Consider the following 18,527-nt stretch of genomic DNA (forward strand, 5'->3'; position numbering starts at 1 on the left):
ACTTTTTACCTTTTTTCATAGTAAAAAAGGCAGGGCTTCCCTGTGGCCCCCAATACAGGTAAATAAGCCTGCATGCAAATCGGACCTGACAGGAGTAATGCCCTGCCGGTGGATTAAGGGGTCTCACTCCTATTAAGAGGAGTGGTCCCAACTGTATGACCATGCATTGTGGCCCTTTGGGGGGCATGATGCATGCGTTTGAATAACCATGCGCTTCCCCCCTGGGGTTGAGGCGCATGTGTATTGTTATGGGGACAGCCTTGTTGACGTTGTGCCTTGACCATGGGGTCAAGGTACACGTCCAAGGCTGTTCAAATGTTTGACTTTTTACCTTTTTTCATAGTAAAAAAGGCAGGGCTTCCCTGTGGCCCCCAATACAGGCTTAGATCTGCATGCAAATCGGACCTGGCAGGAGTAATGCCCTGCTGGTGGATTAAGGGGTCTTACTCCTATTAAGAGGAGTGGTCCCAACTGTATGACCATGCATTGTGGCCCTCCGGGGGCATGATGCATGCATTTGAATGACCATGCGCTTCCCCCTCGGGGATGAGGCGCATGTGTATTGTTATGGGGACAGCCTCGTTGACGATGTGCCTTGACCATGGGGTCAAGGTGCACGTCCGAGGCTGTTCGAATGTTTGACTTTTTACCTTTTTTCATTGTAAAAAAGGCAGGCCTTCCGTGCGGGCCCAAAACGTGCGGACGCGTAGAACTGCATGCAAATCGGACCTGGCAGGAGTAATTCCCTGCTGGTGGATTAAGGGGTCTCACTCCTATTAAGAGGAGTGGTCCCAATTGTATGACCATGCATTGTGGCCCTCCGGGGGCATGATGCATGCGTTTGAATGACCATGCGCTTCCCCCTCGGGGTTGAGGCGCATGTGTATTGTTATGGGGACAGCCTCGTTGACGATGTGCCTTGACCATGGGGTCAGGGTGCACGTCCGAGGCTGTTCGAATGTTTGACTTTTTACCTTTTTTCACAAGTAAAAAAGGCAGGCCTTGCCCACGCCCTAAAAGGACACTTAGATCTGCATGCAAATCGGACCTGGCAGGAGTAATGCCCTGCTGGTGGATTAAGGGGTCTTACTCCTATTAAGAGGAGTGGTCCCAATTGTATGACCATGCATTGTGGCCCTCCGGGGGCATGATGCATGCGTTTAAATGACCATGTGCTTCCCCCTCGGGGTTGAGGCGCATGTGTATTGTTATGGGGACAGCCTCGTTGACGATGTGCCTTGACCATGGGGTCAAGGTGCACGTCCGAGGCTGTTCGAATGTTTGACTTTTTACCTTTTTTCACAAGCAAAAAAGGCAGGCCTTGTCCAGGCCCTAAAAGGATGCGCAGATCTGCATGCAAATCGTACCTGGCAGGAGTAATGCCCTGCTGGTGGATTAAGGGGTCTTACTCCTATTAAGAGGAGTGGTCCCAATTGTATGACCATGCATTGTGGCCCTCCGGGGGCATGATGCATGTGTTTGAATGACCATGCGCTTCCCCCTCGGGGTTGAGGCGCATGTGTATTGTTATGGGGACAGCCTCGTTGACGATGTGCCTTGACCATGGGGTCAAGGTGCACGTCCGAGGCTGTTCAAATGTTTGACTTTTTACCTTTTTTCATAGTAAAAAAGGCAGGGCTTCCCTGTGGCCCCAAAATAGGTAAAAAAGCCTGCATGCAAATCGGACCTGGCAGGAGTAATGCCCTGCCGGTGGATTAAGGGGTCTCACTCCTATTAAGAGGAGTGGTCCCAACTGTATGACCATGCATTGTGGCCCTTCGGGGGGCATGATGCATGCGTTTGAATGACCATGCGCTTCCCCCCCGGGGTTGAGGCGCATGTGTATTGTTATGGGGACAGCCTTGTTGACGTTGTGCCTTGACCATGGGGTCAAGGTACACGTCCAAGGCTGTTCAAATGTTTGACTTTTTACCTTATTTCATAGTAAAAAAGGCAGGGCTTCCCTGTGGCCCCCAATACAGGTAAAAAAGCCTGCATGCAAATCGGACCTGGCAGGAGTAATGCCCTGCCGGTGGATTAAGGGGTCTTACTCCTATTAAGAGGAGTGGTCCCAACTGTATGACCATGCATTGTGGCCCTTCGGGGGGCATGATGCATGCGTTTGAATGACCATGCGCTTCCCCCCCGGGGTTGAGGCGCATGTGTATTGTTATGGGGACAGCCTTGTTGACGTTGTGCCTTGACCATGGGGTCAAGGTACACGTCCAAGGCTGTTCAAATGTTTGACTTTTTACCTTTTTTCATAGTAAAAAAGGCAGGGCTTCCCTGTGGCCCCCAATACAGGTTTATAGACCTGCATGCAAATCGGACCTGGCAGGAGTAATGCCCTGCTGGTGGATTAAGGGGTCTCACTCCTATTAAGAGGAGTGGTCCCAATTGTATGACCATGCATTGCGGCCCTCCGGGGGCGTGATGCATGTGTTTGAATGACCATGCGCTTCCCACTAGGGGTTGAGGCGCATGTGTATTGTTATTGGGACAGCCTTGTTGACGCTGTGCCTTGACCATGGGGTCAAGGTGCACGTCCGAGGCTGTTCAAATGTTTGACTTTTTACCTTTTTTCATTGTAAAAAAGGTAGGCCTTCCGTGCGGGCCCTAAACGTGCGCAGAACTGCATGCAAATCGGACCTGGCAGGAGTAATGCCCTGCTGGTGGATTAAGGGGTCTTACTCCTATTAAGAGGAGTGGTCCCAATTGTATGACCATGCATTGTGGCCCTCCGGGGGCATGATGCATGCGTTTGAATGACCATGCGCTTCCCCCTCGGGGTTGAGGCGCATGTGTATTGTTATGGGGACAGCCTCGTTGACGATGTGCCTTGACCATGGGGTCAAGGTGCACGTCCGAGGCTGTTCAAATGTTTGACTTTTTACCTTTTTTCACAAGCAAAAAAGGCAGGCCTTCCGTGCGGGCCCAAAACGTGCGTAGAACTGCATGCAAATCGGACCTGGCAGGAGTAATTCCCTGCTGGTGGATTAAGGGGTCTTACTCCTATTAAGAGGAGTGGTCCCAATTGTATGACCATGCATTGTGGCCCTCCGGGGGCATGATGCATGCGTTTGAATGACCATGCGCTTCCCCCTCGGCGTTGAGGCGCATGTGTATTGTTATGGGGACAGCCTCGTTGATGATGTGCCTTGACCATGGGGTCAAGGTGCATGTCCGAGGCTGTTCGAATGTTTGACTTTTTACCTTTTTTCACAAGCAAAAAAGGCAGGCCTTGTCCAGGCCCTAAAAGGACAATCAAGCCTGCATGCAAATCAGCCCTGGCAGGAGTAATGCCCTGCCGGTGGATTAAGGGGTCTCACTCCTATTAAGAGGAGTGGTCCCAACTGTATGACCATGCATTGTGGCCCTTCGGGGGGCATGATGCATGCATTTGAATGACCATGCGCTTCCCCCCCGGGGTTGAGGCGCATGTGTATTGTTATGGGGACAGCCTTGTTGACGTTGTGCCTTGACCATGGGGTCAAGGTAAACGTCCAAGGCTGTTCAAATGTTTGACTTTTTACCTTTTTTCATAGTAAAAAAGGCAGGGCTTCCCTGTGGCCCCCAATACAGGTAAATAAGCCTGCATGCAAATCGGACCTGGCAGGAGTAATGCCCTGCCGGTGGATTAAGGGGTCTTACTCCTATTAAGAGGAGTGGTCCCAACTGTATGACCATGCATTGTGGCCCTCCGGGGGCATGATGCATGCGTTTGAATGACCATGCGCTTCCCCCCCGGGGTTGAGGCGCATGTGTATTGTTATGGGGACAGCCTTGTTGACGTTGTGCCTTGACCATGGGGTCAAGGTACACGTCCAAGGCTGTTCAAATGTTTGACTTTTTACCTTTTTTCATAGTAAAAAAGGCAGGGCTTCCCTGTGGCCCCCAATACAGGTTTATAGACCTGCATGCAAATCGGACCTGGCAGGAGTAATGCCCTGCTGGTGGATTAAGGGGTCTCACTCCTATTAAGAGGAGTGGTCCCAATTGTATGACCATGCATTGCGGCCCTCCGGGGGCGTGATGCATGTGTTTGAATGACCATGCGCTTCCCACTAGGGGTTGAGGCGCATGTGTATTGTTATTGGGACAGCCTTGTTGACGCTGTGCCTTGACCATGGGGTCAAGGTGCACGTCCGAGGCTGTTCAAATGTTTGACTTTTTACCTTTTTTCATTGTAAAAAAGGCAGGCCTTCCGTGCGGGCCCTAAACGTGCGCAGAACTGCATGCAAATCGGACCTGGCAGGAGTAATGCCCTGCTGGTGGATTAAGGGGTCTTACTCCTATTAAGAGGAGTGGTCCCAATTGTATGACCATGCATTGTGGCCCTCCAGGGGCATGATGCATGCGTTTGAATGACCATGCGCTTCCCCCTCGGGGTTGAGGCGCATGTGTATTGTTATGGGGACAGCCTCGTTGACGATGTGCCTTGACCATGGGGTCAAGGTGCACGTCCGAGGCTGTTCAAATGTTTGACTTTTTACCTTTTTTCACAAGCAAAAAAGGCAGGCCTTCCGTGCGGGCCCAAAACGTGCGTAGAACTGCATGCAAATCGGACCTGGCAGGAGTAATTCCCTGCTGGTGGATTAAGGGGTCTTACTCCTATTAAGAGGAGTGGTCCCAATTGTATGACCATGCATTGTGGCCCTCCGGGGGCATGATGCATGCGTTTGAATGACCATGCGCTTCCCCCTCGGCGTTGAGGCGCATGTGTATTGTTATGGGGACAGCCTCGTTGATGATGTGCCTTGACCATGGGGTCAAGGTGCATGTCCGAGGCTGTTCGAATGTTTGACTTTTTACCTTTTTTCACAAGCAAAAAAGGCAGGCATTGTCCAGGCCCTAAAAGGACAATCAAGCCTGCATGCAAATCGGACCTGGCAGGAGTAATGCCCTGCCGGTGGATTAAGGGGTCTTACTCCTATTAAGAGGAGTGGTCCCAACTGTATGACCATGCATTGTGGCCCTCCGGGGGCATGATGCATGCGTTTGAATGACCATGCGCTTCCCCCTCGGGGATGAGGCGCATGTGTATTGTTATGGGGACAGCCTCGTTGACGATGTGCCTTGACCATGGGGTCAAGGTGCACGTCCGAGGCTGTTCGAATGTTTGACTTTTTACCTTTTTTCATTGTAAAAAAGGCAGGCCTTCCGTGCGGGCCCAAAACGTTCGGACGCGTAGAACTGCATGCAAATCGGACCTGGCAGGAGTAATTCCCTGCTGGTGGATTAAGGGGTCTCACTCCTATTAAGAGGAGTGGTCCCAATTGTATGACCATGCATTGTGGCCCTCCGGGGGCATGATGCATGCGTTTGAATGACCATGCGCTTCCCCCTCGGAGTTGAGGCGCATGTGTATTGTTATGGGGACAGCCTCGTTGACGATGTGCCTTGACCATGGGGTCAGGGTGCACGTCCGAGGCTGTTCGAATGTTTGACTTTTTACCTTTTTTCACAAGTAAAAAAGGCAGGCCTTGTCCAGGCCCTAAAAGGACACTTAGATCTGCATGCAAATCGGACCTGGCAGGAGTAATGCCCTGCTGGTGGATTAAGGGGTCTTACTCCTATTAAGAGGAGTGGTCCCAATTGTATGACCATGCATTGTGGCCCTCCGGGGGCATGATGCATGCGTTTGAATGACCATGCGCTTCCCCCTCGGGGTTGAGGCGCATGTGTATTGTTATGGGGACAGCCTCGTTGACGATGTGCCTTGACCATGGGGTCAAGGTGCACGTCCGAGGCTGTTCGAATGTTTGACTTTTTACCTTTTTTCACAAGCAAAAAAGGCAGGCCTTGTCCAGGCCCTAAAAGGATGCGCAGATCTGCATGCAAATCGTACCTGGCAGGAGTAATGCCCTGCTGGTGGATTAAGGGGTCTTACTCCTATTAAGAGGAGTGGTCCCAATTGTATGACCATGCATTGTGGCCCTCCGGGGGCATGATGCATGTGTTTGAATGACCATGCGCTTCCCCCTCGGGGTTGAGGCGCATGTGTATTGTTATGGGGACAGCCTCGTTGACGATGTGCCTTGACCATGGGGTCAAGGTGCACGTCCGAGGCTGTTCAAATGTTTGACTTTTTACCTTTTTTCATAGTAAAAAAGGCAGGGCTTCCCTGTGGCCCCAAAACAGGTAAAAAAGCCTGCATGCAAATCGGACCTGGCAGGAGTAATGCCCTGCCGGTGGATTAAGGGGTCTCACTCCTATTAAGAGGAGTGGTCCCAACTGTATGACCATGCATTGTGGCCCTTCGGGGGGCATGATGCATGCGTTTGAATGACCATGCGCTTCCCCCCCGGGGTTGAGGCGCATGTGTATTGTTATGGGGACAGCCTTGTTGACGTTGTGCCTTGACCATGGGGTCAAGGTACACGTCCAAGGCTGTTCAAATGTTTGACTTTTTACCTTATTTCATAGTAAAAAAGGCAGGGCTTCCCTGTGGCCCCCAATACAGGTAAAAAAGCCTGCATGCAAATCGGACCTGGCAGGAGTAATGCCCTGCCGGTGGATTAAGGGGTCTTACTCCTATTAAGAGGAGTGGTCCCAACTGTATGACCATGCATTGTGGCCCTTCGGGGGGCATGATGCATGCGTTTGAATGACCATGCGCTTCCCCCCCGGGGTTGAGGCGCATGTGTATTGTTATGGGGACAGCCTTGTTGACGTTGTGCCTTGACCATGGGGTCAAGGTACACGTCCAAGGCTGTTCAAATGTTTGACTTTTTACCTTTTTTCATAGTAAAAAAGGCAGGGCTTCCCTGTGGCCCCCAATACAGGTTTATAGACCTGCATGCAAATCGGACCTGGCAGGAGTAATGCCCTGCTGGTGGATTAAGGGGTCTCACTCCTATTAAGAGGAGTGGTCCCAATTGTATGACCATGCATTGCGGCCCTCCGGGGGCGTGATGCATGTGTTTGAATGACCATGCGCTTCCCACTAGGGGTTGAGGCGCATGTGTATTGTTATTGGGACAGCCTTGTTGACGCTGTGCCTTGACCATGGGGTCAAGGTGCATGTCCGAGGCTGTTCAAATGTTTGACTTTTTACCTTTTTTCATTGTAAAAAAGGTAGGCCTTCCGTGCGGGCCCTAAACGTGCGCAGAACTGCATGCAAATCGGACCTGGCAGGAGTAATGCCCTGCTGGTGGATTAAGGGGTCTTACTCCTATTAAGAGGAGTGGTCCCAATTGTATGACCATGCATTGTGGCCCTCCGGGGGCATGATGCATGCGTTTGAATGACCATGCGCTTCCCCCTCGGGGTTGAGGCGCATGTGTATTGTTATGGGGACAGCCTCGTTGACGATGTGCCTTGACCATGGGGTCAAGGTGCACGTCCGAGGCTGTTCAAATGTTTGACTTTTTACCTTTTTTCACAAGCAAAAAAGGCAGGCCTTCCGTGCGGGCCCAAAACGTGCGTAGAACTGCATGCAAATCGGACCTGGCAGGAGTAATTCCCTGCTGGTGGATTAAGGGGTCTTACTCCTATTAAGAGGAGTGGTCCCAATTGTATGACCATGCATTGTGGCCCTCCGGGGGCATGATGCATGCGTTTGAATGACCATGCGCTTCCCCCTCGGCGTTGAGGCGCATGTGTATTGTTATGGGGACAGCCTCGTTGATGATGTGCCTTGACCATGGGGTCAAGGTGCATGTCCGAGGCTGTTCGAATGTTTGACTTTTTACCTTTTTTCACAAGCAAAAAAGGCAGGCCTTGTCCAGGCCCTAAAAGGACAATCAAGCCTGCATGCAAATCGGACCTGGCAGGAGTAATGCCCTGCCGGTGGATTAAGGGGTCTTACTCCTATTAAGAGGAGTGGTCCCAACTGTATGACCATGCATTGTGGCCCTTCGGGGGGCATGATGCATGCGTTTGAATGACCATGCGCTTCCCCCCCCGGGGTTGAGGCACATGTGTATTGTTATGGGGACAGCCTTGTTGACGTTGTGCCTTGACCATGGGGTCAAGGTACATGTCCAAGGCTGTTCAAATGTTTGACTTTTTACCTTTTTTCATAGCAAAAAAGGCAGGGCTTCCCTGTGGCCCCCAATACAGGTAAATAAGCCTGCATGCAAATCAGCCCTGGCAGGAGTAATGCCCTGCCGGTGGATTAAGGGGTCTCACTCCTATTAAGAGGAGTGGTCCCAACTGTATGACCATGCATTGTGGCCCTTCGGGGGGCATGATGCATGCATTTGAATGACCATGCGCTTCCCCCCCGGGGTTGAGGCGCATGTGTATTGTTATGGGGACAGCCTTGTTGACGTTGTGCCTTGACCATGGGGTCAAGGTAAACGTCCAAGGCTGTTCAAATGTTTGACTTTTTACCTTTTTTCATAGTAAAAAAGGCAGGGCTTCCCTGTGGCCCCCAATACAGGTAAATAAGCCTGCATGCAAATCGGACCTGGCAGGAGTAATGCCCTGCCGGTGGATTAAGGGGTCTTACTCCTATTAAGAGGAGTGGTCCCAACTGTATGACCATGCATTGTGGCCCTCCGGGGGCATGATGCATGCGTTTGAATGACCATGCGCTTCCCCCCCGGGGTTGAGGCGCATGTGTATTGTTATGGGGACAGCCTTGTTGACGTTGTGCCTTGACCATGGGGTCAAGGTACACGTCCAAGGCTGTTCAAATGTTTGACTTTTTACCTTTTTTCATAGTAAAAAAGGCAGGGCTTCCCTGTGGCCCCCAATACAGGTTTATAGACCTGCATGCAAATCGGACCTGGCAGGAGTAATGCCCTGCTGGTGGATTAAGGGGTCTCACTCCTATTAAGAGGAGTGGTCCCAATTGTATGACCATGCATTGCGGCCCTCCGGGGGCGTGATGCATGTGTTTGAATGACCATGCGCTTCCCACTAGGGGTTGAGGCGCATGTGTATTGTTATTGGGACAGCCTTGTTGACGCTGTGCCTTGACCATGGGGTCAAGGTGCACGTCCGAGGCTGTTCAAATGTTTGACTTTTTACCTTTTTTCATTGTAAAAAAGGCAGGCCTTCCGTGCGGGCCCTAAACGTGCGCAGAACTGCATGCAAATCGGACCTGGCAGGAGTAATGCCCTGCTGGTGGATTAAGGGGTCTTACTCCTATTAAGAGGAGTGGTCCCAATTGTATGACCATGCATTGTGGCCCTCCAGGGGCATGATGCATGCGTTTGAATGACCATGCGCTTCCCCCTCGGGGTTGAGGCGCATGTGTATTGTTATGGGGACAGCCTCGTTGACGATGTGCCTTGACCATGGGGTCAAGGTGCACGTCCGAGGCTGTTCAAATGTTTGACTTTTTACCTTTTTTCACAAGCAAAAAAGGCAGGCCTTCCGTGCGGGCCCAAAACGTGCGTAGAACTGCATGCAAATCGGACCTGGCAGGAGTAATTCCCTGCTGGTGGATTAAGGGGTCTTACTCCTATTAAGAGGAGTGGTCCCAATTGTATGACCATGCATTGTGGCCCTCCGGGGGCATGATGCATGCGTTTGAATGACCATGCGCTTCCCCCTCGGCGTTGAGGCGCATGTGTATTCTTATGGGGACAGCCTCGTTGATGATGTGCCTTGACCATGGGGTCAAGGTGCATGTCCGAGGCTGTTCGAATGTTTGACTTTTTACCTTTTTTCACAAGCAAAAAAGGCAGGCATTGTCCAGGCCCTAAAAGGACAATCAAGCCTGCATGCAAATCGGACCTGGCAGGAGTAATGCCCTGCCGGTGGATTAAGGGGTCTTACTCCTATTAAGAGGAGTGGTCCCAACTGTATGACCATGCATTGTGGCCCTCCGGGGGCATGATGCATGCGTTTGAATGACCATGCGCTTCCCCCTCGGGGATGAGGCGCATGTGTATTGTTATGGGGACAGCCTCGTTGACGATGTGCCTTGACCATGGGGTCAAGGTGCACGTCCGAGGCTGTTCGAATGTTTGACTTTTTACCTTTTTTCATTGTAAAAAAGGCAGGCCTTCCGTGCGGGCCCAAAACGTTCGGACGCGTAGAACTGCATGCAAATCGGACCTGGCAGGAGTAATTCCCTGCTGGTGGATTAAGGGGTCTCACTCCTATTAAGAGGAGTGGTCCCAATTGTATGACCATGCATTGTGGCCCTCCGGGGGCATGATGCATGCGTTTGAATGACCATGCGCTTCCCCCTCGGAGTTGAGGCGCATGTGTATTGTTATGGGGACAGCCTCGTTGACGATGTGCCTTGACCATGGGGTCAGGGTGCACGTCCGAGGCTGTTCGAATGTTTGACTTTTTACCTTTTTTCACAAGTAAAAAAGGCAGGCCTTGTCCAGGCCCTAAAAGGACACTTAGATCTGCATGCAAATCGGACCTGGCAGGAGTAATGCCCTGCTGGTGGATTAAGGGGTCTTACTCCTATTAAGAGGAGTGGTCCCAATTGTATGACCATGCATTGTGGCCCTCCGGGGGCATGATGCATGCGTTTGAATGACCATGCGCTTCCCCCTCGGGGTTGAGGCGCATGTGTATTGTTATGGGGACAGCCTCGTTGACGATGTGCCTTGACCATGGGGTCAAGGTGCACGTCCGAGGCTGTTCGAATGTTTGACTTTTTACCTTTTTTCACAAGCAAAAAAGGCAGGCCTTGTCCAGGCCCTAAAAGGATGCGCAGATCTGCATGCAAATCGTACCTGGCAGGAGTAATGCCCTGCTGGTGGATTAAGGGGTCTTACTCCTATTAAGAGGAGTGGTCCCAATTGTATGACCATGCATTGTGGCCCTCCGGGGGCATGATGCATGTGTTTGAATGACCATGCGCTTCCCCCTCGGGGTTGAGGCGCATGTGTATTGTTATGGGGACAGCCTCGTTGACGATGTGCCTTGACCATGGGGTCAAGGTGCACGTCCGAGGCTGTTCAAATGTTTGACTTTTTACCTTTTTTCATAGTAAAAAAGGCAGGGCTTCCCTGTGGCCCCAAAACAGGTAAAAAAGCCTGCATGCAAATCGGACCTGGCAGGAGTAATGCCCTGCCGGTGGATTAAGGGGTCTCACTCCTATTAAGAGGAGTGGTCCCAACTGTATGACCATGCATTGTGGCCCTTCGGGGGGCATGATGCATGCGTTTGAATGACCATGCGCTTCCCCCCCGGGGTTGAGGCGCATGTGTATTGTTATGGGGACAGCCTTGTTGACGTTGTGCCTTGACCATGGGGTCAAGGTACACGTCCAAGGCTGTTCAAATGTTTGACTTTTTACCTTTTTTCATAGTAAAAAAGGCAGGGCTTCCCTGTGGCCCCCAATACAGGTAAAAAAAGCCTGCATGCAAATCGGACCTGGCAGGAGTAATGCCCTGCCGGTGGATTAAGGGGTCTTACTCCTATTAAGAGGAGTGGTCCCAACTGTATGACCATGCATTGTGGCCCTTCGGGGGGCATGATGCATGCGTTTGAATGACCATGCGCTTCCCCCCCGGGGTTGAGGCGCATGTGTATTGTTATGGGGACAGCCTTGTTGACGTTGTGCCTTGACCATGGGGTCAAGGTACACGTCCAAGGCTGTTCAAATGTTTGACTTTTTACCTTTTTTCATAGTAAAAAAGGCAGGGCTTTCCTGTGGCCCCCAATACAGGTTTACAGACCTGCATGCAAATCGGACCTGGCAGGAGTAATGCCCTGCTGGTGGATTAAGGGGTCTCACTCCTATTAAGAGGAGTGGTCCCAATTGTATGACCATGCATTGCGGCCCTCCGGGGGCGTGATGCATGTGTTTGAATGACCATGCGCTTCCCCCTAGGGGTTGAGGCGCATGTGTATTGTTATTGGGACAGCCTTGTTGACGCTGTGCCTTGACCATGGGGTCAAGGTGCACGTCCGAGGCTGTTCAAATGTTTGACTTTTTACCTTTTTTCATTGTAAAAAAGGCAGGCCTTCCGTGCGGGCCCTAAACGTGCGCAGAACTGCATGCAAATCGGACCTGGCAGGAGTAATGCCCTGCTGGTGGATTAAGGGGTCTTACTCCTATTAAGAGGAGTGGTCCCAATTGTATGACCATGCATTGTGGCCCTCCGGGGGCATGATGCATGCGTTTGAATGACCATGCGCTTCCCCCTCGGGGTTGAGGCGCATGTGTATTGTTATGGGGACAGCCTCGTTGACGATGTGCCTTGACCATGGGGTCAAGGTGCACGTCCGAGGCTGTTCAAATGTTTGACTTTTTACCTTTTTTCACAAGCAAAAAAGGCAGGCCTTCCGTGCGGGCCCAAAACGTGCGTAGAACTGCATGCAAATCGGACCTGGCAGGAGTAATTCCCTGCTGGTGGATTAAGGGGTCTTACTCCTATTAAGAGGAGTGGTCCCAATTGTATGACCATGCATTGTGGCCCTCCGGGGGCATGATGCATGCGTTTGAATGACCATGCGCTTCCCCCTCGGGGTTGAGGCGCATGTGTATTGTTATGGGGACAGCCTCGTTGATGATGTGCCTTGACCATGGGGTCAAGGTGCACGTCCGAGGCTGTTCGAATGTTTGACTTTTTACCTTTTTTCACAAGCAAAAAAGGCAGGCCTTGTCCAGGCCCTAAAAGGACAATCAAGCCTGCATGCAAATCGGACCTGGCAGGAGTAATGCCCTGCCGGTGGATTAAGGGGTCTTACTCCTATTAAGAGGAGTGGTCCCAACTGTATGACCATGCATTGTGGCCCTTCGGGGGGCATGATGCATGCGTTTGAATGACCATGCGCTTCCCCCCCCCGGGGTTGAGGCGCATGTGTATTGTTATGGGGACAGCCTTGTTGACGTTGTGCCTTGACCATGGGGTCAAGGTACATGTCCAAGGCTGTTCAAATGTTTGACTTTTTACCTTTTTTCATAGCAAAAAAGGCAGGGCTTCCCTGTGGCCCCCAATACAGGTAAATAAGCCGGCATGCAAATCAGAACTGGCAGGAGTAATGCCCTGCCGGTGGATTAAGGGGTCTCACTCCTATTAAGAGGAGTGGTCCCAACTGTATGACCATGCATTGTGGCCCTTCGGGGGGCATGATGCATGCGTTTGAATGACCATGCGCTTCCCCCCCGGGGTTGAGGCGCATGTGTATTGTTATGGGGACAGCCTTGTTGACGTTGTGCCTTGACCATGGGGTCAAGGTAAACGTCCAAGGCTGTTCAAATGTTTGACTTTTTACCTTTTTTCATAGTAAAAAAGGCAGGGTTTCCCTGTGGCCCCCAATACAGGTAAATAAGCCTGCATGCAAATCGGACCTGGCAGGAGTAATGCCCTGCCGGTGGATTAAGGGGTCTTACTCCTATTAAGAGGAGTGGTCCCAACTGTATGACCATGCATTGTGGCCCTTCGGGGGGGCATGATGCATGCGTTTGAATGACCATGCGCTTCCCCCCCGGGGTTGAGGCGCATGTGTATTGTTATGGGGACAGCCTTGTTGACGTTGTGCCTTGACCATGGGGTCAAGGTACACGTCCAAGGCTGTTCAAATGTTTGACTTTTTACCTTTTTTCATAGTAAAAAAGGCAGGGCTTCCCTGTGGCCCCCAATACAGGTAAATAAGCCTGCATGCAAATCGGACCTGGCAGGAGTAATGCCCTGCCGGTGGATTAAGGGGTCTCACTCCTATTAAGAGGAGTGGTCCCAACTGTATGACCATGCATTGTGGCCCTTTGGGGGGCATGATGCATGCGTTTGAATAACCATGCGCTTCCCCCCTGGGGTTGAGGCGCATGTGTATTGTTATGGGGACAGCCTTGTTGACGTTGTGCCTTGACCATGGGGTCAAGCAAGGTACACGTCCAAGGCTGTTCAAATGTTTGACTTTTTACCTTTTTTCATAGTAAAAAAGGCAGGGCTTCCCTGTGGCCCCCAATACAGGCTTAGATCTGCATGCAAATCGGACCTGGCAGGAGTAATGCCCTGCTGGTGGATTAAGGGGTCTTACTCCTATTAAGAGGAGTGGTCCCAACTGTATGACCATGCATTGTGGCCCTCCGGGGGCATGATGCATGCGTTTGAATGACCATGCGCTTCCCCCTCGGGGATGAGGCGCATGTGTATTGTTATGGGGACAGCCTCGTTGACGATGTGCCTTGACCATGGGGTCAAGGTGCACGTCCGAGGCTGTTCGAATGTTTGACTTTTTACCTTTTTTCATTGTAAAAAAGGCAGGCCTTCCGTGCGGGCCCAAAACGTGCGGACGCGTAGAACTGCATGCAAATCGGACCTGGCAGGAGTAATTCCCTGCTGGTGGATTAAGGGGTCTCACTCCTATTAAGAGGAGTGGTCCCAATTGTATGACCATGCATTGTGGCCCTCCGGGGGCATGATGCATGCGTTTGAATGACCATGCGCTTCCCCCTCGGGGTTGAGGCGCATGTGTATTGTTGTGGGGACAGCCTCGTTGACGATGTGCCTTGACCATGGGGTCAGGGTGCACGTCCGAGGCTGTTCGAATGTTTGACTTTTTACCTTTTTTCACAAGTAAAAAAGGCAGGCCTTGTCCAGGCCCTAAAAGGACACTTAGATCTGCATGCAAATCGGACCTGGCAGGAGTAATGCCCTGCTGGTGGATTAAGGGGTCTTACTCCTATTAAGAGGAGTGGTCCCAATTGTATGACCATGCATTGTGGCCCTCCGGGGGCATGATGCATGCGTTTGAATGACCATGCGCTTCCCGCTCGGGGTTGAGGCGCATGTGTATTGTTATGGGGACAGCCTCGTTGACGATGTGCCTTGACCATGGGGTCAAGGTGCACGTCCGAGGCTGTTCGAATGTTTGACTTTTTACCTTTTTTCACAAGCAAAAAAGGCAGGCCTTGTCCAGGCCCTAAAAGGATGCGCAGATCTGCATGCAAATCGTACCTGGCAGGAGTAATGCCCTGCCGGTGGATTAAGGGGTCTTACTCCTATTAAGAGGAGTGGTCCCAATTGTATGACCATGCATTGTGGCCCTCCGGGGGCATGATGCATGTGTTTGAATGACCATGCGCTTCCCCCTCGGGGTTGAGGCGCATGTGTATTGTTATGGGGACAGCCTCGTTGACGATGTGCCTTGACCATGGGGTCAAGGTGCACGTACGAGGCTGTTCAAATGTTTGACTTTTTACCTTTTTTCATAGTAAAAAAGGCAGGGCTTCCCTGTGGCCCCAAAACAGGTAAAAAAGCCTGCATGCAAATCGGACCTGGCAGGAGTAATGCCCTGCCGGTGGATTAAGGGGTCTCACTCCTATTAAGAGGAGTGGTCCCAACTGTATGACCATGCATTGTGGCCCTTCGGGGGGCATGATGCATGCGTTTGAATGACCATGCGCTTCCCCCCCGGGGTTGAGGCGCATGTGTATTGTTATGGGGACAGCCTTGTTGACGTTGTGCCTTGACCATGGGGTCAAGGTACATGTCCAAGGCTGTTCAAATGTTTGACTTTTTACCTTTTTTCATAGTAAAAAAGGCAGGGCTTCCCTGTGGCCCCCAATACAGGTAAAAAAGCCTGCATGCAAATCGGACCTGGCAGGAGTAATGCCCTGCCGGTGGATTAAGGGGTCTTACTCCTATTAAGAGGAGTGGTCCCAACTGTATGACCATGCATTGTGGCCCTTCGGGGGGCATGATGCATGCGTTTGAATGACCATGCGCTTCCCCCCCGGGGTTGAGGCGCATGTGTATTGTTATGGGGACAGCCTTGTTGACGTTGTGCCTTGACCATGGGGTCAAGGTACACGTCCAAGGCTGTTCAAATGTTTGACTTTTTACCTTTTTTCATAGTAAAAAAGGCAGGGCTTCCCTGTGGCCCCCAATACAGGTTTATAGACCTGCATGCAAATCGGACCTGGCAGGAGTAATGCCCTGCTGGTGGATTAAGGGGTCTCACTCCTATTAAGAGGAGTGGTCCCAATTGTATGACCATGCATTGCGGCCCTCCGGGGGCGTGATGCATGTGTTTGAATGACCATGCGCTTCCCCCTAGGGGTTGAGGCGCATGTGTATTGTTATTGGGACAGCCTTGTTGACGCTGTGCCTTGACCATGGGGTCAAGGTGCACGTCCGAGGCTGTTCAAATGTTTGACTTTTTACCTTTTTTCATTGTAAAAAAGGCAGGCCTTCCGTGCGGGCCCTAAACGTGCGCAGAACTGCATGCAAATCGGACCTGGCAGGAGTAATGCCCTGCTGGTGGATTAAGGGGTCTTACTCCTATTAAGAGGAGTGGTCCCAATTGTATGACCATGCATTGTGGCCCTCCGGGGGCATGATGCATGCGTTTGAATGACCATGCGCTTCCCCCTCGGGGTTGAGGCGCATGTGTATTGTTATGGGGACAGCCTCGTTGACGATGTGCCTTGACCATGGGGTCAAGGTGCACGTCCGAGGCTGTTCAAATGTTTAACTTTTTACCTTTTTTCACAAGCAAAAAAGGCAGGCCTTCCGTGCGGGCCCAAAACGTGCGTAGAACTGCATGCAAATCGGACCTGGCAGGAGTAATTCCCTGCTGGTGGATTAAGGGGTCTTACTCCTATTAAGAGGAGTGGTCCCAATTGTATGACCATGCATTGTGGCCCTCCGGGGGCATGATGCATGCGTTTGAATGACCATGCGCTTCCCCCTCGGGGTTGAGGCGCATGTGTATTGTTATGGGGACAGCCTCGTTGATGATATGCCTTGACCATGGGGTCAAGGTGCATGTCCGAGGCTGTTCGAATGTTTGACTTTTTACCTTTTTTCACAAGCAAAAAAGGCAGGCCTTGTCCAGGCCCTAAAAGGACAATCAAGCCTGCATGCAAATCGGACCTGGCAGGAGTAATGCCCTGCCGGTGGATTAAGGGGTCTTACTCCTATTAAGAGGAGTGGTCCCAACTGTATGACCATGCATTGTGGCCCTTCGGGGGGCATGATGCATGCGTTTGAATGACCATGCGCTTCCCCCCCCCCCCCCCGGGGTTGAGGCACATGTGTATTGTTATGGGGACAGCCTTGTTGACGTTGTGCCTTGACCATGGGGTCAAGGTAAACGTCCAAGGCTGTTCAAATGTTTGACTTTTTACCTTTTTTCATAGTAAAAAAGGCAGGGCTTCCCTGTGGCCCCCAATACAGGTAAATAAGCCTGCATGCAAATCGGACCTGGCAGGAGTAATGCCCTGCCGGTGGATTAAGGGGTCTTACTCCTATTAAGAGGAGTGGTCCCAACTGTATGACCATGCATTGTGGCCCTTCGGGGGGCATGATGCATGCGTTTGAATGACCATGCGCTTCCCCCCCGGGGTTGAGGCGCATGTGTATTGTTATGGGGACAGCCTTGTTGACGTTGTGCCTTGACCATGGGGTCAAGGTACACGTCCAAGGCTGTTCAAATGTTTGACTTTTTACCTTTTTTCATAGTAAAAAAGGCAGGGCTTCCCTGTGGCCCCCAATACAGGTAAATAAGCCTGCATGCAAATCGGACCTGGCAGGAGTAATGCCCTGCCGGTGGATTAAGGGGTCTCACTCCTATTAAGAGGAGTGGTCCCAACTGTATGACCATGCATTGTGGCCCTTCGGGGGGCATGATGCATGCGTTTGAATAACCATGCGCTTCCCCCCTGGGGTTGAGGCGCATGTGTATTGTTATGGGGACAGCCTTGTTGACGTTGTGCCTTGACCATGGGGTCAAGGTACACGTCCAAGGCTGTTCAAATGTTTGACTTTTTACCTTTTTTCATAGTAAAAAAGGCAGGGCTTCCCTGTGGCCCCCAATACAGGCTTAGATCTGCATGCAAATCGGACCTGGCAGGAGTAATGCCCTGCTGGTGGATTAAGGGGTCTTACTCCTATTAAGATGAGTGGTCCCAACTGTATGACCATGCATTGTGGCCCTCCGGGGGCATGATGCATGCGTTTGAATGACCATGCGCTTCCCCCTCGGGGATGAGGCGCATGTGTATTGTTATGGGGACAGCCTCGTTGACGATGTGCCTTGACCATGGGGTCAAGGTGCACGTCCGAGGCTGTTTGAATGTTTGACTTTTTACCTTTTTTCATTGTAAAAAAGGCAGGCCTTCCGTGCGGGCCCAAAACGTGTGGACGCGTAGAACTGCATGCAAATCGGACCTGGCAGGAGTAATTCCCTGCTGGTGGATTAAGGGGTCTCACTCCTATTAAGAGGAGTGGTCCCAATTGTATGACCATGCATTGTGGCCCTCCGGGGGCATGATGCATGCGTTTGAATGACCATGCGCTTCCCCCTCGGGGTTGAGGCGCATGTGTATTGTTATGGGGACAGCCTCGTTGACGATGTGCCTTGACCATGGGGTCCGGGTGCACGTCCGAGGCTGTTCGAATGTTTGACTTTTTACCTTTTTCACAAGTAAAAAAGGCAGGCCTTGTCCAGGCCCTAAAAGGACACTTAGATCTGCATGCAAATCGGACCTGGCAGGAGTAATGCCCTGCTGGTGGATTAAGGGGTCTTACTCCTATTAAGAGGAGTGGTCCCAATTGTATGACCATGCATTGTGGCCCTCCGGGGGCATGATGCATGCGTTTGAATGACCATGCGCTTCCCCCTCGGGGTTGAGGCGCATGTGTATTGTTAAG

This window comes from Myxine glutinosa, chromosome 7 (assembly GCF_964187855.1).
Source record: "Myxine glutinosa chromosome 7, kmMyxGlut1.1, whole genome shotgun sequence".
NCBI lineage: Eukaryota > Metazoa > Chordata > Myxini > Myxiniformes > Myxinidae > Myxine > Myxine glutinosa.